Raw genomic sequence first — 25,182 nt, 5'->3', positions numbered from 1 at the left:
GTTGTAATCACCGTCCCATATAAGCGGTATGCCTAAGTATGGTAGAAGTAATTGCAAAAGTTTGGAAAAAGCAACATGCATCATCAGTATTTGGGGCATATATATTAATAAGACATAACTCTGACCCATCTAATAGTCCATATAGAAGTATATTGTGTCCTGTAACGTTAGCTCTAGTCCAGCGGTGGGAGAAAGGGATCCTCGTGGCCAACAAAATCCCATCCCCCTGGCATAAGATAAATAAGTTGAAGAGTACATCTGACCTCTCCATGTTTTCAAATCTTGCCCATCTCCATATCTATTAATGTTTAACCTGTAAAAATGTTACTTTTATGGATTGGCATCTAAGGTAAGAGTGCACTTTGTAACTTTTTAAGAGGTTATTAAGCCCCTGACATTCCATATCACAAGTTTAAAACTACTTTGCATGACTAGTGCTCAATATCTAGTGATCCAGCTGGGTGTTGGGGGGGGATGGGGGGTGTCAGAAGACATCCCCAGATGGGGATACTCTAACTGCATCCTGCAATACATGCCAGGCCCACGAATCAGACCTGGACTCGCTTATGTCCCATGAGGATCCATGCACATCACCTACTTCTTTCAAGCTCTGGAGTACTCTGGTATTGGTTGCCGATATATATTGTAGTGATTTTTCTTCTTCCTCAAGACTTCACCCTCTGGCAAAAACGTTTCACCCATGTCTAATTGTTTTGGATGTTAGTACCACAATCAGGATCATTAATGTCTTTTAGCCCTGGAGTTTTCTTCACTTCACTTCTCTGCCTCTCATAAAATGTAGTAACTCTTTAAGTAGCTCCTTATAGCTTGTCTCTCCACGCGGCATGGCTGACCTATTATGCAAATGCCATTTCTCTGCTCTCTAAATCCTTTTTGAGCTGTAGTTCTTCATTTTGTTCCCTCAGTGACTTGACAATGGCATACATGTAATGCTGCGATACCAAAGGAGATGATGGACGGAGCATTTGAGCAAATCAAACACTCACCCCCAGTCAACTGATCTGGGTTTAATCCATCATCATTCTTTAGCTCATTCCACCACCCCAGTTCAGACATGGCCATATGCAAATCAGTCTGTGCCTCATGGGAACAGTCCAGCCCGAACTGCCTAGCCATGTCTTCCCTGGACCGGAAACAAGCATCCTGGGACCGGTTTCGGGTTCATAACCCTCATCAGCCAAGCTATCTTGAATCCAGTGGCAAAGTGAGCAAGGGACCCACGTCTGGGCATACCCTGCCAACTTAGGGCGAACAAAGCGATACCAAAGGGGATGATGGATGGAGTGTTTGAGCAAATCAAACACTCACCCCCAGTTAACTGATCTGGGTTTAATCCATCATCATTCTTTAGCTCACTCCACCACCCCAGTTCAGACGTGGCCATATGCAAATCAGTCTGACCCTGTGCCTCATGGGAACAGTCCAGCCCGAACTGCCAAGCCATGTCTTCCCTGGACCGGAACCAAGCATCCTGGGACCGGTTTCTGGTTCATAACCCTCATCAGCCAGGCTATCTTGAATCCAGTGGCAAAGGGAGCAAGGGACCCACGTCTGGGCATACCCTGCCAACTTAGGGCGAACAAAGCAATACCAAAGGGGATGATTGACGGAGCTGTACCTGTGATCTCTCTTCAAGTGTCTACTCAAGTTCATTCATCCTGACTCACAAAGAAGTTGGATTACCCTTAAGTACTTTGGAATAACTCTTGGAATCAGGTTTCATCGGTCCCTCTTCTGACTTGATATCTTTGAGAAACTGCTGCAAATGGTCTTGAGTTATCTGAATCAGTTCCTACTCCATGGTGGCACCTGCAGATAATTGGCTCGACAGAGTCCATGTGTCATTATTTATCCTTCTTTGAAGATTTCGAGATTAACATTTCTGAAATCAAGTGTTCCATCATATTCCCGCCATCATATTCACACTTTAGCAACAAGCTGACGCTCCAGGTAGCAGCGGTGGATTGCATTCAGTCCATCTCAGATCAGCCAATATGGTTATTGAATGCACCAATGACAAGAAGAAGATAATTCATTGGAATAAATCATTGGGGAGAGGAGTTGGCTTAACGGTTAGGGCGCTTGACCTCAGACCTGGAGGACCTGGGTTCAAGTCTCCCCGTGCCTAAACAAAAAAATGAATGTGTGTCCTCATGTAACGTAACTGGTGCTATGTAAAGCACTCTGATACCTCATTGGAGTCAGGTCATGTTCGCGCTATATAAAACTCTGCAAAAAAAAAAAAAAAAAGAATACACTGTTTAGTGCCACCTAGCGCGTGAAGCAGAGAATCCACAAATCAGGTACATCAGAACTCCTCTTAATTATAGAAATAATATACCCCCTCTAGAGCTGAGGGTGCAGTCTTTGTAGATGGAGATGTTGTTCTGAGTTAAGAGTTGGTCTAAATTACCCGTTCAAACTGTTTTCCAAATCTTTCTTTAACCAGGTCAGCAAAGTTACCCCTTAGCTGGCAAGTGACTGTCAATGGATATTTCACCTGAATTCACTCCCAGCGACAGTCAGAGGTCAAACTCGTTGAATGGTACTAGCTGTTAGGTTGTGGCTCAGTAGGAGGTAACTTACTTTTTTCAGGGTTCACTTCGTCATGATGCAGTAACAGTCCACAAACCAGCTACATTTTACTCTACACAGCGCTCCTCTGCCTTTGGCTTGGTTCATGCTTTTTAACACCACATACATACATACTTACGTCCCCCCTTTCAGTACATCCTTGTTCCAAGCGTGCAGTGAGCGGCCACCACATGAATAGCAGGTATGCGCAGTGTCGTCCAGAAGAGAAGTCCCTTGGGCTTGTGTGAAATCTGCCATCAGGGGCTCACACATAATGCGTCTGCCCGGGTCTCCGCTCTGTGTCACCTTGCTCAACTTCAGGCCCCAGCTTCAAGGCCTACTTCCTCGGGTCCTTGCGGATCAAAATGGCCATGGCAGATACTGCACAGAATTATATCTGTCTCCTCGGGACAGTGACAGTACAAATGTTGTCAGGATGGATCCATCGCATTGGCAATGTATGCGGATGAGTAATGTGGAAGGGGAGAAATGTTTTGGGGTTACTACTCCATTCGCCCGCTGCCCACACCTACCTAGTTGCCTTTTTAAAAACGCAAAAAGCTGCCTCTTTACTTTATTTTGATGCTTTTTTCGAAAAAAATCTATTTAAAAAGCGTTCCAGGATCACGCGTGTGTAGGGTTATATTCTACTGTAGTCAAGGAGAAGATTACAGGTGAGTATTGTTTATTTCTTTAGTAGGAGTATTTTCTCCAGCCCAGTTTACCTTTATATCGTGTGTTCTGCAGTCCTGCTTTTTGATCCTTATGTTAAGAGAAATCTAAGATGACAATTATTCAGAAGTGCGTGGACTATGGGAGCTTATCTGCATAATTAGTACCCCAAAAATAAAATAATTGACATATTTAGAATTGCAAAACCATAAAATGTAGATTTGCCTAATGTTTTTTGAGGATCTTGTGTCTGCTGAATGTAACTACACACCTTTATGCATGGTGGAATTTGGAATTGTTACTCATTTTCGTAAGGTTCTCTTCATTTGTAGAGAAGGTCGTAGGAATGCACATTAATTGATTCCACAATCTCGACTTACAACATATCAGCTCTGCTCATATACTTACTTTAACATGTGGGTATTGATATTGTTGCGTTGATATCAGTGCATGCCAATATTAAAACCCTTTAAAATAACGGATAATGTGTTGATTGTTTGTCTTTCATTGTACTTTTTAGACACTAGGACGGTGTTTTGCTTGTTGCTTTTGCCATCAAAATTCCAGGAAAAACTTCCCTTACTGCACCATCCATGAGAATGGGGAATACTTCCCCCCAACGTAGAGGAAGACTGCTTCTTCGCATGGTCACATGGACGATAGATAAATCGTATTTGAGGTGAGACCTGAATGTAGTTGTTGATCAAATAGCTCATTGAGTTAAGCGCTCACTGCTATAAATCATGACATGCAGATTTAAGCTTTGGTTTTCTCAGCCTTTCATTCTTCAAGTTTCATAAATTGAGCAACACTGAGTCTGGTAATAAATAACCTTTCACACATAACTCAAAGAGTAGGAAGTAAGGGTCAGGGGAAACTGTCAACAGCTTTTAGACAGGGAGGGCTCTATGCATTTCGTCCTAAAGGAGACAGAGAAAAAGGTCTGTCACTCCACTAGAAATTATGCTCCCACCACCACCACCAATTCCACAAAGCCTTAGTAGGAGATGGGTGGACTTTGGGTGCCCACCTCTACATCAGAGTACCACTTTGATCCTTCACTATTACTCATGACTCTGCCGTGCACTGTGTTCGAAAAATCATCTCAATCAAGATATCATAAGGTGGTAGAAGTAATGACATATGCAAGGGTATAACCAGTGCCTTGAAAAGGCTTAAGTTATAGTTAATGTAGTGTGGCGAGTGAGGTGAGAACACAGTGTAGGAGGCTGCATGGCTTATAGTAATTTCAAGGTGGTATGGTAAGTTAAAATGTAGGTAGTAAGTTACACGGTGGACGGCTTAAAGTAACGTGAAGGTGGTGTGTCAATTGAGAATGAAAGTTATAACTTTAGAATCCAATCTATCTAATCTTCGTCTAGTTTATGTATGGTTTGGATGGAAAGAATAAAAAACTTTTTCCTTATATAACTAAACCTTTAGACTTTTTAGTTTGTTGTTTAAACTTGGTTTGTATAGATAAAATAAGTTTTTTTATATATAACTAAGCTTTAACCTTTCTATTTTCTCATTGAATATATATATATATATCTAGGTGTGCATGCCTTTTTTTCCTGGATGGCTAAAGTAGTTGTTTAATATTGACGGTCTTCACACCTGTGCACACGCCACCACCTTCAGGGTTAAAGGAGTTCTGTGAAGCGACTGTATGTGTGTGAGTGTGTATATATATATATATATATTATCTACTGGCGGTCGCCAGTAGATAGTTATAGTTAGGACCCTCTTACCATAGGAAATCCGCAACATTCTATTTTGAATTACTTTGGCGCCGGTCGACGAATCCTCGCAAAATTTTCAAAATAGGTGGGGCGTTGAGCTCCGCTCCTACCCTGAAAGTCTCGGGGGGATTCGTCAAGCGGGGGCTGAGATAAAAGGGGGGTCCCAAAACGCGTTTTTCCCATGCATTTTTCCATAGGACCTTTAGACAGAGCTACAGCCCGAACGGCTGAACAGAATTTAATGAATTTTGGCAGAGAGGTAGTCCTCAGGTCAAGGAAGTGCCTTTTGTAGGTTTGGTGTAAATCTGTTCAGTAGATTCTGAGAAAATAGCCTTTAAATCAATATATATATATCTGAGCCAGCTTACGGTGCGCTTACGGTGCGCTTACCGTACGCGTACGGTGACGTGCGCGAGCGCGATTCTGATTGGCCGTTAGATCTTAGTAAACATTCGAATCGGTCGGAACCAGGAAGCGGCGGCCGCCATTTTCTCTCTCGCACTCTGACAGGGGGTTGAAAAACAAAGTGCAAAAACATGTAAAGGGGCTGTTTAGACAGCTCCCAAGCACCTAGCCATGTCGAGGGAGTCCCCAATGATCCCCCAAGTGAAAAATGGCAATTTTAATTTTTTCGAAAATTTCGCCGATTAAGCTTACCGTACGCGTACGGTAATAAATAATAAAAATAAAAAAAAAATATCCACATTCTCCCCACTCCGTGTGCAAATGGTGCCCGAAGGGCACCATTTGCGCATGGCTTATTACAGCAAAACAAAACATATATTTTACCTGTCACAACGATGCTCATCATATGTCCTCCATGTGCGCACGGTGCGCGAAGCGCATCGTGCGTTCATGGCCCATCTAGCGTAACGTGGGCACGCGGTGCGCGAAGCGCACCGCGTGCTCACTGTGCGCGCACGGTGCACGAAGCGCACCGTGCGCGCACGGAACGAACTGCGTTAAGTGGGCGCGCACGCCACAAATGGCGTAAAGTAACTTAGCATTTCAAAAACCGTACAAATTCTCTGAAAAAACCATAGGTTTCACACACGTTATAGTTAGGAATTAGCATTTAAAAAACCTTGCAAATTCACTGAAAAAACCATAGGTTTCACACATGTTATAGTTAGCTGGACATTTTACTGATAAAAAACCAATGAAATTCCCCCGTTATAGTTACTGTAGGCAACTATAACTCACGCGACCGTAATCCTCTGCTGATGACATATGTGTCTTTATGAAAAAAAAATATTTGTAATATATGTATAGCTAAAATTTAATGGAAGAAGACATGGGCAAATAAGTGTCTAAATACAGTATTAGCATCAGCAGAAGATTGCGGTCGCGTGAGTTATAGTTGCCTACAGTAACTATAACGGGGGAATTTCATTGGTTTTTTTATCAGTAAAATGTCCAGCTAACTATAACATGTGTGAAACCTATGGTTTTTTCAGTGAATATATATATATATATATATATATATATATATATATATATGTAGTTATTGTTAGGTCTGAGATTGGATTGGACAGTTTTTTTAATAACATTGGCACCATTCAACGAATCTGCATGAAACTTTCCGAAAACAAAGTTTATCCAATTTGGGTACTTAATGGTCATTTCTGCACAGATTTGTCAAGCAAGGAGCAAAGAAAAAAGGGGGAGCTTTCAAGAGTATGATATCCCATTTGAATTCCAACAGGGTTGTTTGCTGTTCTATACAGAAAAAACAGCTGAACGGAATTACACCAAACTTGCCAAAAAGCTAGTACTTTAGGATTGTGATTTCATTCGTTTGGTATAAATCCATTCAGTAGTTTTTAAACTAGCTTTTAAAAAGGTGTTCAGATTGGGCATGAAGAGATTAAATTTGAGATATCTTGAACATTGAAAAGTTGTATTTTGATTTGCCTACAACTTTAGAGCTGTTTAACGAATTTGAATGAAATAGAGCAGTTGCTTTGTATTTCTAAATTTGTGCATTTTTGTCAATGGGTGCACTTTGAAAAGGGGGGCCAAAACATGTTCATTTGCTAATTACAGTGGCATATTTTTTAGAATCCACAAAAAAGTGTCTGTAGGTTATAAAGTGTTGAACGTTAGAGATATCATAAGGGTGCAGACATTCCACGACCCCACGTTTGCAGACAAACCATGAAAATCAAATGCAGAACTGGACAAGAAAACCTCTTAGCTCCTGTTTCCCACTTTGAGTCTGCAGTACCAAAGTCTGTGAAGTGTGAACCCGTGGCAGATAGCATATGCCTTGTCCCATGATTTTTCAGATGGCATTTGAAATTAGCTCTGTGATTTCTTAACAGTTTGGACCTATCAAACCCCGAGCTTAGGAGTGGATTGTTAATTTTTTTGTGGCACTCATTATCATTCTGCAGGGTTTTTTTATAGTGCCTGGCCACAGAGTATGAGAGTGATTTACAAGAGAACCAGACATTACATGTTTCTTGGCACAGGGAAATTATGGGCCTGATTCACAAAGGTAACTTATACCTTTCAGTAATCTACACTTTTGAGTAAGTTTACTACTTTTTGCCTATTCACAAAATGTGAGTGCAAGTTACTCCCAAAAATATAATTGATACCAGCACCACACAGGGGCAATAACTTGTACTGCAATGCCCTCTGGTAGAAAATAATAGAAGAAGGGAATGAAAATAAAATTCCATTGGAAATAATGTTCAATTATTTAAATCAGCTAAAAATGTAAATAAGTATTATTTTATGTTAAAAAGTATGTACAAATAGTACATATTTAATATTTAATTATAAAATATTTGACTACCCTATTTTGAATAAAATTTGAAAAACAATGTAACAATAATTTTTATTAAAATATAACAAAAATATTTTAATTAATTCTATACATCATTTGTAATAATTACTAATGCAAAATATTTGTTCTTTAGGTGGTAATTTATTTTTAATTTAAATTGCAGACAAATAATTTTAATTGCATTTAATATATTCCCATTAATTAAAGATGTATTTCAAAATTGAGGGGCTAATTACAATGGCAGTTGCTCGCCGCGGGCAGGTGACCATCCAAGAACGAGTCGGCAGTCCTGCCTGCCTTATTACGATAAGACCACATGCAGGTGGTCGTAAAATGCTTTTTTCTACTGAGGCTTTTGCTATGGCCTGGAAAAAGTCTGCAGCACAAGCGGCAGTAGAAAAAGGCTCTTTTCAAAAACATATGCACGTGTGCAGGCACCATGTGGTGTCTGGCACACGTTGCATAGATGTTTGAGGGGCACCACATATAGCCCCGGGCCATTTAGCTGTGGCCCACAGGGGATGGCGGACCTGCTTGGGGCGCCCAAAGTCCATTTCTGTCTGCCTTTTCATAGCGGGGGGGCCACCCTGAAAAGGCAGTCGGAAAGGGACATCCCAATCCCTATGGTGGTGCCTACGCAGGCACTGCCTCCATTGTAGGGATTAGAGTCTGACCACCGTCCATACGGGCTCCATGAGCGTGTCAGAGGTGGCAGTCTTCCACCCCGACATAATCGCTCTGACTGCCAGTATTGTAATCTAGCAGTCCGACCGATGGCCTGGATGTCGGTCAGACCGCGACCGGCGGCCGGTCTGTGGTGGTCCACACAACATCATAATGAGGGCCTACATTTTACAATCGTGTAGTAATAGTGTTGGAGCATTGTAAATGTTGTTCTACATTTTAAATAAATATAAAAAATTAATTTACATTAATATTAATTATAAAAACATGTTTAATATTTATTTTTGAGTTAATTAAATATTTTTAATATTCCCTATACTTTTCAATAGAGAGGCTTCACAGTGGGAGTGGAGATCTTTGCATAGTTGATATTCTGGACTATTATTGCAGGCAACAAAGTACTTAGCATTTTTGACATACAACACCTAAAGGTTGCATTTATGACACTGTAGCAGTAACATAGAAGTCTTGGAATAGTTTTAGTACTATTAAACGTAATACCACGTTCTAACAGAATTACATTTACAGGGGTTGTTCTACGACATGTCTCTCACCATAGACTGTACTTTATTTAATCAATCTCTTCATCACACTTAGGATTCATTGCACTGGCCTGCATATCAACACGTGGCTTTTATGTGTCTTACAGACTGCAAAAAGTGGTAATTGAATTGTCGTTATCTATATTTGATCAAAATAGCAAAGATAACTGGAGCACATACTGTCTGCAATTTATTTGGATTCGGACCTAATCCTAAAACAGTCTTACAATTCTAACCTCAGCCACTGCAGGGCTGTGTTCTTACTCAACACCATTATTCCAGTTTTCTTTTTCTTGATGCTGCTCCCATGTTCTGTACAGCGTTTCCGGATTGCAGCCTAGTCTTTCCGCAGTCCAACGTTCATATGGTTCTAAAATATGGAACTATCCATGTACATGAATGCAGGGATGTGCCCATTTTAACTGGAAAAGGGTGTACCCAGGGTCAGAGGATGTAGAAAGAGTAAATCACCTACTTCTGAGTATATTTTGAGCAACAGTGAGGCAGGGACACATCCCTGCTGGCCACCTCTATATGCCATAGCTTGTCACATTGGGTGTCACCATTATGTAGACATGTCTTTCCCCATTTTGTGGTGTAAAGTGCTTTTAGATCAGATGGTAATGCTCATTTGAACTAGCTTTACTGCAGGAGAGGACGAGCAACAGTCACACAGTGTGCTGAAATAGATGCAAGTACTGTGGGCCTTCTTGTTGATGTGAACAGTGTCAAAGAAGATTACCTTGTTGGTAAAACACGTCTTGTTAATGCAAGATTAGTTGACAGTTTTCCTGTTGACTGTATCTTCAACGTTCTTGTCAACTGCACTGCAGGATGTAAGCATCTCATCTGCTATATCTTTACAGTGCTTTCAAGCATCAGCTTCCACAATAATGCATATTCCTCCAACCCAAACTTTAGAAGACCCTTCCTTTAATCAGGAACACTATAACGAGGCATCCGTCAGCCCTTTTTTAGAGAAAGAATATTTTTTTTGTATTCGAGATGAGGAGGGAGATACTTTGGAGATGAGCTGTCTTCCTGACTTCCATGGAAGGGAAACAGGAGAAGAAAAGGAGGAATAGTTGCAGGAATATGAAGACTGCCTACTTTATGGGGAACATCCATTTTATCCTAATTCAATGCCTGTAATTCAAGCTCCTCTAGATCTTTGGATTCTTTGAAGCAAAATATCATATTCCCTCAAACAGGCTCGATTGATTGTAGAGACATACCGCTGCAGACAATGCCTATGGTTTTTACCCAAAAACTATTCCTCATCCCTAAAGTGGACCCTGTATAGGCTCATATTTACCAGATTTCTACAGAGCTTAGATGCCAAATTTCCCAGGCTGCTAGAGCCACCTCCCTGCCAGTGGAACAAAAGGATTAGAATAGCAGAGTCAGGGATAAAGATGATACTAGGGAATAGCAAGAGGGCCAGGGCATGCTCCTGCCACGTGACTGAATAACCCTCGAAACCTAATGAATAGAATCACCGTGTGGCACTAGATGAAGATTTCTCATATTCCAAACCCTGTTATTCTTTATTCAAAGACATTGCCAAATTCCCTAATCTCATGAAGAGCCGCCCCACCAATGTGAAATACCAATAAAGTCCTGTTATTTTGTTTGTATTAAAAAATAAATCACAGATAACTGTAAAGGCAATACTAATATTAGACCATGCATAGGAGTAGAGTTGGTGGTGCATGACAAATCCCAGCAAGGAAAAAACATACAGTTCCAAAAATATCAATTGCCTTCCTAATACATCCAGTGAAAACAGACTCAGTAATCTCAACCAAAGCTCAGTTGAAGTCTAATAACTCAACTTCATCCTATAGTCCCTGGATAGGGAAGAAACATGGATGCCTCAGGCAAACACAAATACATTTGCTGCAATGCCAGTCAAGGTTGTCAGTGCTACATCAATGGTGGCCAGATGAGATCAGTAGTGAAATTGATTAGGAAAATCAGTCTCTATCTATATTGAGAGAGTGTGGGAAAACATAATTGGACGTCACTGATACTTTGATGGACTCTGCTACCAAGAAGTCTGTTTTCAAGAGATATGGCAGACTGCGTAGAACTTCCAAAGAAAACATAAAGGTGATGGGAGGATTACTTAACAAAAATTCTCACACACTGGCAGTCAATCAGGCTGCATTCCAGAACATGATTTTCACTCACTATGCCACTTCAAACAGGGAGATCAGCAACATTCAAATCAGGGTTTGTTTTGCTCCAGTAGTAACAGTCCATCTGAAAATACCAAGCCAGGTCCCTTCTAAAACGGAACACAAGTAACCCAGAATGATTTTCAACTTACATAGTTTTGGTCATTGAGACGTCCAGCCCAAGATTCATGATGTGCCTTTCCATGCACAATCCTTTCTCAGCCAATGTGTTAATGAACGGCTGCAATTGATAAAAATGTATACAGAAATAGTCAAATCATCCGCAACAGTGCAGAGAAAAACTTCATACTTAACATACATAAGATAATATTCTGACACCTTGGTGGATAACAGTATGGAAATTGAAAATTTTCATACACACAGGTAATGTAGAACATATCTGTTTTCCCTTAAATAACTTATAATAGAAGGATACTCAATTTCGGCAACCAGGCAACAAATTCTACTAAACAAGTAGAGATGGTCCCTCCAATAAAAACCAGGATCAGCCAAAATGCACCTGAATCTCCTTTCAAAAGCACTCCCACCGCAGCCACCGCAGCCACTGATAGAAGGCAGGATTCACCAACATTTATGGGTGGAGCAAGCAATTACATTGGAAATGTAGGTGTGAGAGAGCGTTCATTTTGGTCACTCCCTACAATTTATAACAAAAGCTCCAAACGTTCCACACAGCAACAGAATTGACACCTTCAAGATCTGTAAGAAAAGATAGTCAAAACGCTGCTGAAGAACACAATGTAGCAGGTGTAAAGGCATAGAGAGGGAAGGGTTTTTATTTCATGCGTTCCTTATTTAGAAGGATCCAAGAGTGTGGCATTCTATCCTGAACCCAGTGAACCTGACCACGTTTTAGAAAAGAGACTGGTTCCTGTGGTGGCTCTGCAAGAGACCATATCATCCTCAGATGAGAACAGTGTTCTGGCTGCTATCGATCTGTAAGGTGCCCACTTCAAGATCCCAATACACCAATAAAACACATGCCTCATGGTAAACAACCAACACTGGCCTTTCAAAGTCCTGCCTTTTGACCTCAACTCTGCTGTTTGCATATTCACCAAATGTATGGCTCCAGAGGAAGCCAATGTATGTGAGTTGGGATAAAGCATTAACTCATACCTGGACAATTAGCTGTTATATGTGCGTACATGTACACAAAGCTACAAAACAATATGAAAAATGCTACAAACTTTGCAAAATCTGCGCCCGACCCTGAATATAAAGATAACCCCTCACTTTCCTCTCACCCATTGCCAAGCACCTCTGGCAGCATACATTTTAACATCACAGTATACCTATCGATTGATAGGATATATCACAAATGGTCGAGTGGGGCAGGGTTTTCTCTTTCATCGATGGAAGCACAACAATTGTGGAACTGTACAATTAATCTAAAGGTTCTCCTGCAATATATCATGTATCCACCCTGAGCAACAATGTGGTGGATGCCCTAACCAGAAACTGAGTTATGTGCTATCATCTTTGTAGCTTGGCTAGGCAGCATTGGGTCAGGGTACTTCTGGAAAACGTTGGTAGACATACCTGACCCTCGTGTGCATAGACCACACATCTCAATTCGGTATTACAATGTCCAAAAGTTTGGAAGTTGAGGACCTGCAGGTTGAAACTCTGCAGAGATACTTAAAAACATAATACACAATCCAGATCAAAATCTACAAACTGAAAAGGAAAACGATCCGTAAATGGTCTCACTCGAAGAGACAACATCTTTTGTCAGTGGCTCCACATCAAATTCTAAATAACCTCAATTCGAAATATCTCAGACAACCGTACTGCCAATACATATTTTTGAACGGAGTGGTCAAAGAGTTCATGAGGTAGTTGCTTAGAACCTTTTACCTCTTGCCTAAACCAGTTTCTTCTTGGGAGCTGAATACAGTAATATATTTGTTAATGAGGACAACTTCCGATTCCAATCAAAGCCATTTCCAGAACACCTTGAAAACAAAGTTGGGGCTCCTGGAAAAAAGTCATTGATACTATTAGAAATTTCTGTCTCCTCTCCTCGAGCGACACTCTGAACCATCACAAAAGGTGGGAATGCTTAACCTCTCACGCCCCTTCAGTTTGGATGAAAAGCATCCACCACCAGAGCTCCTAGATCTGGTCTCCAACTAGAGCTACTCTGCAACTGCATTGGAAACCTTGATACAAAGAGATCCGTCTTCAATGGGCCCATTTTAATCTGAATTTCTTGAAATAGCTCTGTCTTTATGATCCCGATTACATAATCCCTAGAATTCTGTTTTGCAGCTTCGTTCTCTTGTCAAGGTAAATATTCTTCCTTGATATCTAGCTTCTGTTCCAAATAAAAATGACACAACTCATTCAGAAAATCTAACAGCTCTCTTGATGTGAAGCCCACAATGATTTATGTACCTAACCGCTGTTACATTGCGCATCCTCATTAAAACTGAACAATTCCATATTTGCTTCTAAAACCTCTGCAACACCAAAAGACTAGCCTTAATCTCAAAGTCACATATGAGCATGCCTTTCTCCTCTACAAACCATCTACCACCTGTCTCCATTTGGTCTACTCTGGCTCCCCGTCAACACTGGTTTGCCTCCTATTCTAGGACAAACTCTGGATTTGTTCCAAAATTACTAGCCCATTCTAAGGCTCCATCCACCATTGAAGCTCCTCTCCTACCTTTGTCCCCTGCACCATGTATCTATATCATAACCCCTTTTGTATTACTTTTGCCTTTATTCTACGCAAAGCTTTGTAATGCAGTTGCCCTGAAAACACAGCTTGGATTGAGGATGACAATAGACTGATTACTCACGCCAAATTTCTCAATGTCACTTCTTTCTTCTTTATACTTGAAATCGTCTGCTTTATACTTCTAACCTTCTTTCATGTCCAACCTCAAACCGGCACTCTCAGTATTCTCTTGAAATGTCAGCAACTCAATTTCCCTTCTTATTGACTTTCCAAAATGTATATTAAACTCTAACCTCTCTAAAAGATTCCTCACTTGATCTAAGTGCTTGCCCAGTTCCTTCCAACTCTGTGACATACTTACGATATCGTCCTGATAAACTCTCTCACACATCACTCTCTCAGAAAAGCTGCCACTGGCCTCAAAACCTTTGTACAACACCAAGATGCTGACAAGAGCCCAAACTGCAAATTCATAAACCTATGAAGTTGGGCCAACCTTGAGGATTGTAAAAACCTCTGACACTCTTCCACCACTGTACTAGTGACATATGCATCCTTGAGAGACTTGCTTTCTGCTCTCCAGTCCTTATCTTTCTTCTTCAAGAATATTATGCTCGCATAAGGTACTCTTCACTCCTCTGATACCTTACAATTACACCATTAGACAACATTTGCTGTACCACTTGACTGACTAGATCCATCTGTTCTCCTAAAAAATCTAATTCCTTTGGTTACCTTACATGAAAAGGAATCCCTTGCCACTCTATTTTGAAGCCTCAAACTGTCTCTGATACGCATTGATCAGAAATTATCTGCTGCCATGCCTGATGAAATGTTTGTTTCCTACTTTCACCTTTATAGGAGTAAAGCAAAAAATAGTCTAAATTCTCATTGGGACTGAACTTGCCCTTTGCTCAGCTTCTGACAGTTCTCCCTCTGGCAGCTCTTCCCGTTGCTGTGTGAAAACCACTGTGTCCTGCTCTTTTGTGTAGCTGGTAATGGGACCTATGAAACTCCGGCTGGCATAGTGTCCATATCTCCCAAACCTTCAAAAAACATTACTTCCTCCAAACCATTCTGCGCCTTATCCAATGCTGTGAAAGCTGAAATATACTTACTTATAGACTTCACACACTTGAGTCAAAATAACAGACATTTATTCTTTGCTCTAGTGTTCTTCTCTGCCATGCCACCAATCTTTGGATTAATTTGCATTAGTTCTGCTTTACAGAGCTTTGAAATTAAATTTACATTGGCATTCCCTAGTGTATAACTAGACCTCTGAACAACGTAACATCCAGCGATAAATCTTTTATCTCTGCTTTCTAAACTATATCAGGGATTTTTGCCAACATAACATAGGCAAAATATCGAATAACATTGACTGCCATTGCCTCAAGGGTCTCGCCAAGTCTTTCCTTGGATCCCTTTGATGGCCCTCATTACAAGTTGCCCGCGAAATTCCAATATGTGCAGTAACTCAGAATCGAAATTATGAATATTGCGAGAAAAATTGCATTACACTGATAAATATTGGCAAGTCAAACCTGACAAAATCTATTGGGGGGCAAAATCGCTGGCAAATACTATGACAGGCGGCCTTGGAGCATCACACCATGACCTGCATGTTATTCCCCATTATCAGGGAACAACTGGGTTTTATATATCCCAACTGATGAATTCCAACCCAGGAGTGTCAGATTTTATTGCGTGTGATAAGTATTACCATTATTACATGCCCACTCCGAAGTCTTAATAAAAAGTAATCATCTCTGGATTTAAAGTTTGTGTTTAACACACTTTCCTATCAGTTATTGATCTTGTGCACTCAGCTTTCATTGCCGCTCTTTCCTTTCAAGAAGATTTGAAATACACTCTTTATTGTAATTCATCACATGTTCAAATAGCAACCTCTCTGCACTAAGTTAATGCCATATGGAACCAGGATTAAATATTTCACTCTCGGGGTCCTTCACTGCCCCCCTTCTTCCACCAATTTATTCTCCATACTGCATATATTCTTATCATAAGTGTTCTCATCTTATGCCATCTCCTCGTTTTCCTTCCTTCTAACAGTCCAGATGTATTTTCATTATCAAGACATACCTGCTACTCCTTCATGCTTCTCAGGCACTGTGCCTCTTTGTGCCGCATAGGACACCATTCCTCTGCATGGTGTTTAGCCTGTCCCCCCCAAATGGCTCATTCAAATGCTTCTTCGTTACCTTACCTCCCTTGCCTTCCATCTTTTCCTTGTCTGCATTGTGCTCTTCCTCTTCTCAAATAGACCAGACTCTTTCCTCCGACGGTTCACCTCTTTTCCTCTTCTATATGGCTGGTCCAACAGCCTTCCTAACCAAAGCTCTTAACCCCCTATTGATCAAGCACCTTAAAGCGTTCCTCTTTGATAAAACATTTTGCTGGCCCTCTGGCTCGGCCATCACCCGCCTATATATATATATATTCTTTTTTTCTAATGTAGTCTTGCTCTGCAGTTCTTATCTCCTAAATACAACTTCTCATACACAGTAAACCAAAAAACAGAAGTGGGCACTCATGCCTCTTTCCTCAAACACAACTGGCATTCAGACAGCTGTAAGTAGAATTCCTCATGTCATTCAATTTGTTAACGCCGCAATATATGTAAAAAAAAACTTCTGTGACCCACCTGAAAAGGCTGCCACTTCTTGCAGGACGAAATTTCTCCACAACCAGGATGACATCAGTGACTCTAGCCTGTCAAGCTGCCATCTCCTGCCACCTCACACAACAGCCCTACTCAGAATTACCAACAGCTTATTCCTCAAGGCTGAGTGTCCTTGGGCCTGTTGTACACTTGCTCCCTCGTGCCCTTGAGTCGTGCACTAGCACTGGGTTGCCTCACACGCTTCTGACTGCCTAGCAAGTATCTTCACATTTGTCTGATGCTTAGGTTTGACTTGGGTAACAGCAGGATTTCTTACACCAAAACATATCGGCCTAGTAAAGCTGTCTACTCTAAAAACACTTTTCACCGTTTAATGTTTTCCATAAATTAGAAACAACAGTCCACAAACAATTTATAATTATGTTTTTTTAAACTCACAATTTAATGACACTAATATGAAGTTTGAAAACCCACAAAAATAACGCCAATGTTCATTAAAGGAGCCTCCGGTCTTGCCATAAAACTTCCTCGCACTTTGGCTGTAAAAATCTGAACTATTGAAGCCTTTTGTGGGGCCGTAACTCAAGTATACCCACCGTATTGGCCAGAGATAGAGTCCTACAGGGACGTGGATAGACAGCAGACTTCATTGTTAAATGTGAGGGTTTGTTATCACTGCTGTTTCACCTTTACAACCATGCATTTCTATGGTAAGTAACAGGAATTCAAGGCTTTACCATTCAGCCAGAAATGTATCTGAATGCCACTGGATTGGTTTGCAGTACAGGACTACAGATGTGCGTCTTCGAGGCTCCAGCAGAAACCCTCTGTTAGGAAGTGGACAATGGATTGCCCTCCACTCACAGGCTAGACCACAGAAGTGACTCCAGAAGTCTGTTGGCTGACCTCTGGTATGAGCTACATAAACACAACAAGCTTCCAGAGGCTGCTCTCCCTGCAGCTGCCTAGCTGACTAGTTCCAACTGGAGCTGCCCTAGTCCTGCTGCTGGCCTCTGTTGGCGGGAGTCCTAGCTCCCAAAGTGGTGCTTCCCCTACATTCTGGACCCTTGGCTGGTGTTAGAGTGTACACCTCCTGTCCCCAAACTGAAACAAGTTGGGACTTTTTGTCAACTTTATGCTTGGAGACCTGACGGAGACCGTCGAATCATCAGTTGGCCTCAACTTGGTGGTTTGCCCTTCTGAAGAAAATCTGACTTCTAGAAAAGTTTCTAAGCCTGAACATAGAGGGCTTTACTGGGACCCACGCAGATCAGCATCCGATCGATGTCGAGGCCTTCCTGGGCATGGACTTCGTCCCAGGATGCTTGTTTTCAGTCCTGGGAGGACCTGGCCTTGCAGTTCAGGCTGGCCCGTTCCCATGAGGTACAGGGTCAAAACTGATTTGCATATGGCTAGGTCCACACTGGGGTGGCATAGTGAGCAAAAGAATGATGGATTGAACCCTGATCTGAGACTAGGTGTGACTGGATGAAAAGTTTCAGCACTCTGTCCATCATTTTGTTGTGTTTGCCATGAAGCACTACTGCCAGGTCGTGAACATAGCAGATACTCAGCAGTGGGGCACGCAGTCCTCTGCAATCATGAGAGGGCTGCCAGCCCATCAAAGTCTTACTTCAAAATAGGTCACACCTGCACACTCAGATAGTGGACAATCTAATACATTCCCTTCACTCACCCTTTTGCGACATAACTGTTACAACCCTTCTTTAAAAAATGCATGCTAAGGAGGCAAAGTATTTTCTACTATGACTCCCCTGCTCTGGACTACCCTTCCTCTAGAGTTAAAAGTTACCTCTTTTCACTTTCTTTTCACAGATTTAGAGTTTGGCAGACAGAGTACTTTGTTTGCGATGGCAGAGGACAGTAGCCCCGCCCTCCTGAGGAATCCCCGCCTACCCAATTTAGAATTTTGCACCAGTCCTGCACACAACTCTATATATTGACAGGAACCACCGTCATGTCAATAAAGAAAAGGTTAGATAGATGGTACCGTCAACCTTCACAGACAGCCGTCAAACTTTTCAAAAGCTTTTTAATTTTCAAAAGTAACTCCCAAAGCGGGAGTTTATTTTTTGGGGGGAAAAATTACCCCATCCCCCCAACTTGCTGGAGTTTTCTTCCAGGGTATGGGGCGTTTTTCCTGTCAACTACCATAAGGATTGTCCTGTCGGTGACAGGCAGGAAAAAAAGACTTGGGGCCTGATTTGGAGTTTGACAGACAAAATTCTCTGTTGCAAACGTGATGGAGTACCCTGTCTGCCAAACTCACCCTGCCTCATTTAGAGTAAGACTCACACTGTAAGCATTCCTTCGACAGAGACCCTAATGTCTCCATCATCGGAATACTACATCCAATAGCACAACAAAGGAGTAGGGGCTGGTGGAGGATGGACTTTGCGATGGAGCCGTCATTGGAGTAGGGGCCGTTGGAGGAAGTACTTTACAACATCTGCCCTATTTAGTGTCGATGGTACAAAGTCTTTTTTCCAGTCCGTCACTGCCAGGAAAAACCGGACAGTATGAGACAGGGAAAAAAAACAACAATGATTTACACACCCTGAGAAAGAGAAAACCCCCAGCATGTGGGGCCATTCGTTTTTTGTTTCTCCAAAACAAACTCCTGCATTGGGAGTTTGTTTTCGAAAAACAAAAAGCTTTTGAGAACTTTAAAGGTGGTACGTGCTATCTGGCATTCATTTCTACAGTGATAGGAATCGCCAAGACAACGGATTCTGTCAATGTAGAGAGTTGTCCACCAGGACAGCCAACAACTGAAAAATGTGGCTGGTGGAAGTCCTTTAGGTTGGTAGAAGTATTGTCCTCCCACCCCTACGGGTTCACCCATCCCTACGGACTAATCTCTCTTAAAATCCAAATCAGGCCCTCACCACCATCTCCTTTAAGTAAGCCAGATGGTGTAAAGTTCGTCCTCTGATGGTCCCACCTAGATCGGGCCTTCGCTTTTGACGGAGTACTTACAATTCACCCAACTCTAAATGAGGTTGACGGCCGAGGGTTTGGTGGACAGGATAAGCCACTGCATTTGCAACAGAGTACCCTGTCTGCCAAAATATAAATCCGAGTTTTTGTCTGTTCTACCGTTAGCTCCAAAAAAAACATTTTGGTGTATGAAGAACTCTATAAATATTTTTTAACATAACATAGGTATGTGAGATGGTCCATAGGGTTCCCAGGATTTGTTTGTTAACATGTGGCTTTAAAAAATGGCTGTTGTGTTTGACGTCCATGCCACAATCTATTTTGAATTGGGACCACATGCATGCACTTTGTGTTTTACAGTAATTGTATGATGGAAAATGTGGATAAAATGCCTTCATAATAAAAAAAAAACCTGTCCCAAGATAACTATCCAATTGTATTTTGTAATTGGAAAGTTCAAAAGGCCAACAGTACAACAAGGTCCAGCAAGACTTCCAGACAGTGGTGGCAACCATGCAAATGTCTGGCTTTAGAAATCATTTTCAGGCTGTCAGCACCTTCCCTGGTGCAGAGAATTCATCAGCAGGACATGAACTGACACAAGCAGCAACTTTGTTATCTCTCTTGTGGAGGATGAATGAAGAGAACATGAGAAAGTGGTCCTTTCCAGAAAGCTCGGTCAGTTCAGTCCATGGTAACAGATGGCTCCCTACCAGCATGAAGAACCTTCTTACTTGTTCTTCAGAGTCAAGGAATTTGGTCTCATATGGAGTCAGTCTCTTAAGTAACCATCCTAGACTTCACAGTGGTTCATCTGCACTTTACCCCTAAACACACAAAGCACAAGAAAAGCACAGACACCGAAAGGCAAAAGCTCCGCTATGCTAATCTCTCTCACAACACCCAACAACAGCACTCTTTTGGTAGATAGCCCCAACACTGGAGACACACCAATCCAAGAAGTAAGTGACCCTGTAGTTCTCCCTGATGATCCAGATCTTTGAAGAACAAGAATTGACACTGATCTTCCTAATGCACATGCAGGACACAGTGGAAAACTGAAGTCTAGGGATTCCATTTAACCCCTTAGCCTCCAGTGCTTGTAGAGCTCCTGCACACTTCATGCAGTGCTCCCAGTCCCTGTTGCTACTCCCCCAGTATTAGCACAAGCAAAATCGGGTTAACAATATATATTTTCAGGGTATACACAAGTGTGAAACTTGACACAGGGCCTTATTTACTGTATGGAGATATTTACTCTTACTGTATGGAGATATTTACTCTGTCAGGGAAAAGACTTTACGTCCGTCACTTTCCCTGACAAAGGATCACCATATTTAGAGATCACTGCTGGCCTGTGAAGTCACCAAACTTTTGGTGGATGGCCACTGACGGTTTTGACAGCTGTCCATTAAACTTTGTTTTTCAAAAACTGCATTTGAAAAAAGAAATAACCAAGGACCTCCGCAGCCAGGGAGTTTTTCCCCTGGAGTCGGGGGTCAGTATTGTTTTTCTGTTAATCACCACCAGGTTTTCGCTGGCTGAGACCGACAGAAAAAAAGGACATCAGACCATCAGCACTAAACATGGCTGGTCTGCTCTTACTGTGACAGCCAGCTCGCTGTGAGGCTGCCGGAGTAAGGTAAGCTTTTCATCGATGAAGCCAATCATGGCACAGCAGGTGGAAAGATGATAGTCAGACTTGCACTAAATAGGGCAGGCGGTTAATGTAGTAACCAGTCAGCCAAACTCTAAATCAGGCTGTAACATATTATGTGTTGTAAAGAGCTCCCTCAAATGGGTGGGACTATTTAAAACCTTTTGACGTCAATGATGATTCCCAGAATGGAGATCTAGGATTACAAGTAACTTTTCATTCTTTATCTTTTAACTTCTCTGCATTTATGCCTAATTTATACATATCCAGCACTTCTTAAATTTTAAACCTACAGGACTTAAGGGTCTATTAGGATATCGTGCGGATCGCAACCGCCCGGCCAGCGGTGGCGATCCACATAACATCACAGCATAATTTACCCCCGCCATATTACTATGGCGGGGGTACCACGGCAGACGGAAAGTCCGTCCGCCGCTTTTCCGCCGGTCGGATTGTCGGCCGGGAGGAAAAGGCAGACAATATGGTGGGCACCGCCATCCATATTAGCAGGCCTGTATGTGTATGCCTTTCCATGGAGGAGACTCCGCCATGGAAAAGCATACGGTAAATGGCTTTGGGGGCCATTGCGGGCCCCAGGTGGCGTGGGGGGGGTTGATGGCTGCACTTGGGGGTACCCATGGTACCCCCCTTCATTGGCATGCACAACGTGGCAGGCACTGCGCGGTGCCTGTCACGTTGTGCATGCCAATGTACAATATGCATATTTTACATTACGGCGGGTGCTGCTTACAGCACCGCCCGCCGCAATGTAAAAGGTGCGGGATGCGACCGCCAGGATGGCGGTCGCATCCTAATTGGCCTAACGGGACTGCCGCACCTCTGGCGGTCGGTCCCGTTTACCATTACGGTGGCGGGCGGACTAGGGCCCTTAGTCTGTACTACTTTGAGCTGTGGGATAATTTGACAAAGTTGTTGACAGGCCTCTGTTCCAGCGTCTTAAATTGGATGCTAATACAGCTCAATAAGAGGCCATCATTACAAGTTGGGTGGATTACAGTGGAATGTTTGCTAACCATGGTAAACACCATTAACCCAGGGAGAAGTATGTAGCATTCGTGGTAAATACCTACAGTTTTGAGTTTCAAGAGGCAAATAAGGCATAACATGAAGAGTCTTTTTTTAATACTCAGAATTCCACAAGTTTTCCCCCCCACCAGAGATTCGATGTGTCGGAATCCATCAGGAGCGTGTGATAAATAACATACAGCTCATCATTCCGATCCTTATGTAAATTCTTGTTTGCACAGGTATCAGAGTTTATCCGTTAACTTTTAATTACAATTAAATTGTGCCTTCAGTAAGAGGCCCACCCCCTTCAGTCCCCGGAAGTTACTTTTAGTGACATAAAGGCAAGGAGAGGAGCAGTAGAGAATGCAAGCTCTCCGCTGATGAAAACTTCAAAGTGGCCGTGTTCTTTTAGGAAAGCATCCTACTGGTGAAGGAATACCCTGTTGGTAGTTAATGAATGGAAACTAAGACCAATTGTACCAGTCACAGTTTGGGTAATTCTTTTCCTAAACTCCTTTGGCCTAACTTCCAGTGTGTGTTTCTTGCTCAACGTATCTGTATATTATGTAAAAAGAACAAAACCAGTGTTTGGTTTATTATTTTGTAAGAAGGCCCTGTGTTCATGTATACTCTAACTAAATCTAGCATACTAAATGTTGACTCAAAATATTGGGCTTTTGTTTCTTATAGCGCACTCCAAGTGGCGAGATCAACGGACTTTAAATACAACTGCCTTGCTGAGACTTCAAGAGGCTAAGGTCGAAAAGTGAACAACAACACCACAGGAGAAAATCATAAATGACCTCTTTGCTCTATGCCTCACTCTGTACAAAAAACAAAAAAAAACATTAAACATGCATGTTAGCAGCTAACTGCTTGAGTCAGAACTGTGATGTGGCAAAGAAAAGTAGAAGTGAAATAATGGCTTTGGATATTGACTACATTCACTGAGCCATAGGTCTTGCCCAACTCTACTCAAGTTTTTCAGCTAATGATACATTAACACCCAGCATAATGTAAAGACAACTGGTGGCATAGTACATAAAAAGCAAGATTTATTTACAAATGGTCATGTATGTTCACTGCTTAGTTTACTGAGATATGCAGCCTCACAGGGCAAACCTTTCCTCCTAGTAGTTATTTGCTGCTGTAATTTAGATTTGTCGTGCCTGGCAAAAGGTGAGTTGGCCATCATTGGGGTATGTGTTACACCTAATCCAAAGGTGCTGCGCAAGACATCCTCCTTCTGCTGAATAAAAAAAGAACTCTATCTAGAAGACTGAAAAGTGGGGTCCAGAGGGAGGAGAAAGATCTGATGGGGGTGTCTCCATAAGTAAAGCGAGATAGTCAGTATTCACACAAAGGTGCCATTCCGATCCGGTAAAAAAAAATTCCGTACGACTCGTATCCGTATTTTTTTCCGTATGAATCGTACAAGTCACGTCCGACCCGTGAAGTACAATTCGTACGGGAAAAAGTACATACGGATCAGCCCGATCCGTACGAATCGTAGCGGGAAAAGTTGTACGAGACGTACCCGGACACTTTTCCGTACGATTCATAAACATACAGTCCGAGCTTACCAGTATGACCCGGACCGGCTATTCGATTTATGAATTGTACGGAAAACGTCCCGTACACGGGGAATGACTCTACCCGCTACGAAGCGAAGTTTGTACGACTCGTAGCCCGGGAAAAGTTGTTCCCGGGGTACGAGTCGTACAGGCCCCCCCGCGTATGTACGCACCGTACCCCACCCGCGTATGTATACACCGTACCCCACCCGCGTATGTAAGCACAGTACCCCCAGCGCGTATGCGCTGGGGGTATGGTGCGTACATACGCGCTGGGAGTACGGTGCGTACATACGCGGGTGGGTACGGTGCATACATACGTGGGTGGGTGGTACGGTGCATACATACGCGGGGGGTACGATGCGTACATACGCGGGGGGGACCTGTACGACTCGTACCCCTGGGGACTCAGCTTTTACGGCTGTTATTGGCTCCCATAAAAAAAAGAGCCATACGGAGTGCCGTAGGGACGAATCGTACTTGCTGGGCCGTAAAACGCTGCTTACATACTTACGGACGTCACGTACAAGCTGTTCCGGATCAGATTCGTAGGGTTTGTTTACCCGTACGGTCTTTTGTACGATTCGTACGGAAATAGGCTTTCTGTACGAATCGTACTTCCTAGGTTGTACGGACAGTTTACCGGGTGCGAGTGGTATGGAGAAAACGCTCCGTACGACGATTCGTAGGGCCTTTTTACAAGATCGGAATCGGCCCCAAAATGTCGAAACCAAAATATCATCATACCAAAAAATCATGTCTAAAATATCTTGACATAGAAATATCGTCTGCAAGAATATCATTCTCAAGAATATCGATTTTAAGGCAAGTAATCTCTATTTTGCATACATCAAAATCATTATAATCGTTTACAAAAATACAGTTGTTTATAATATCGTTTTTTAGTGATTGTTATGTATTTTAGTATATATTTAACCCCTTCTATGCCTTGGACTTAACCGTTACGTCCAAGTCACAGCATTCAGAAATCCCTCTGCTGAAAACAGCAGAGGGATTTCCTTTTGTTTTTTGCCTCGGGAACTGGGGAAGAACTTCCCTAGCTGCCCGAGGCATTTTTGGCTCATTTCACTTTCACTGCTTGGTTGCTCATGGGGCTATCTCAGCCCCCGAGCACCGAAACACACAGGAGAGATTTCGATGGAAAGGGGAGAATCTCCCCTTTTAAATGCTACCCTTTCCTAGAGGATCCCTGCTTAGCATCACTGCAGGGGGGCCACCATTGGACACCAGTGAGGTATCATTTTTATTGAGAGACCAAGGGGAATGCTGGGTGGTATGAAATGTGTGCCAGCGCGGTGATCCCAGACAGAAATGTAAGGAAAATTTGATTTTTTTTTAGCAAGGGGATTTTTGTAAGAAAGCGTTGGGGGGATT

At 42.3% G+C, this 25,182-nt stretch overlaps 1 long non-coding RNA gene across 1 annotated transcript in view; it reads left to right on the top strand.

Annotated features, from left to right (window-relative positions):
• LOC146868158 (uncharacterized) overlaps positions 1–23,043 on the top strand; it is a 99,291-nt gene extending 76,248 nt beyond the window's left edge. The window contains exons 4-5 of the long non-coding RNA XR_014966184.1: positions 3,788–3,946; positions 22,904–23,043. This is a non-coding gene — a long non-coding RNA (uncharacterized LOC146868158). The remainder of the gene's footprint in view (positions 1–3,787; positions 3,947–22,903) is intronic.
• The last annotated feature ends 2,139 nt before the right edge of the window (positions 23,044–25,182 follow it).

Source organism: Triturus cristatus, chromosome 1_2 (assembly GCF_964204655.1).
Source record: "Triturus cristatus chromosome 1_2, aTriCri1.1, whole genome shotgun sequence".
NCBI lineage: Eukaryota > Metazoa > Chordata > Amphibia > Caudata > Salamandridae > Triturus > Triturus cristatus.
The sequence above is the reverse complement of the archived record's forward strand: the minus strand, read 5'-3'. Positions and strand labels throughout refer to the sequence as shown.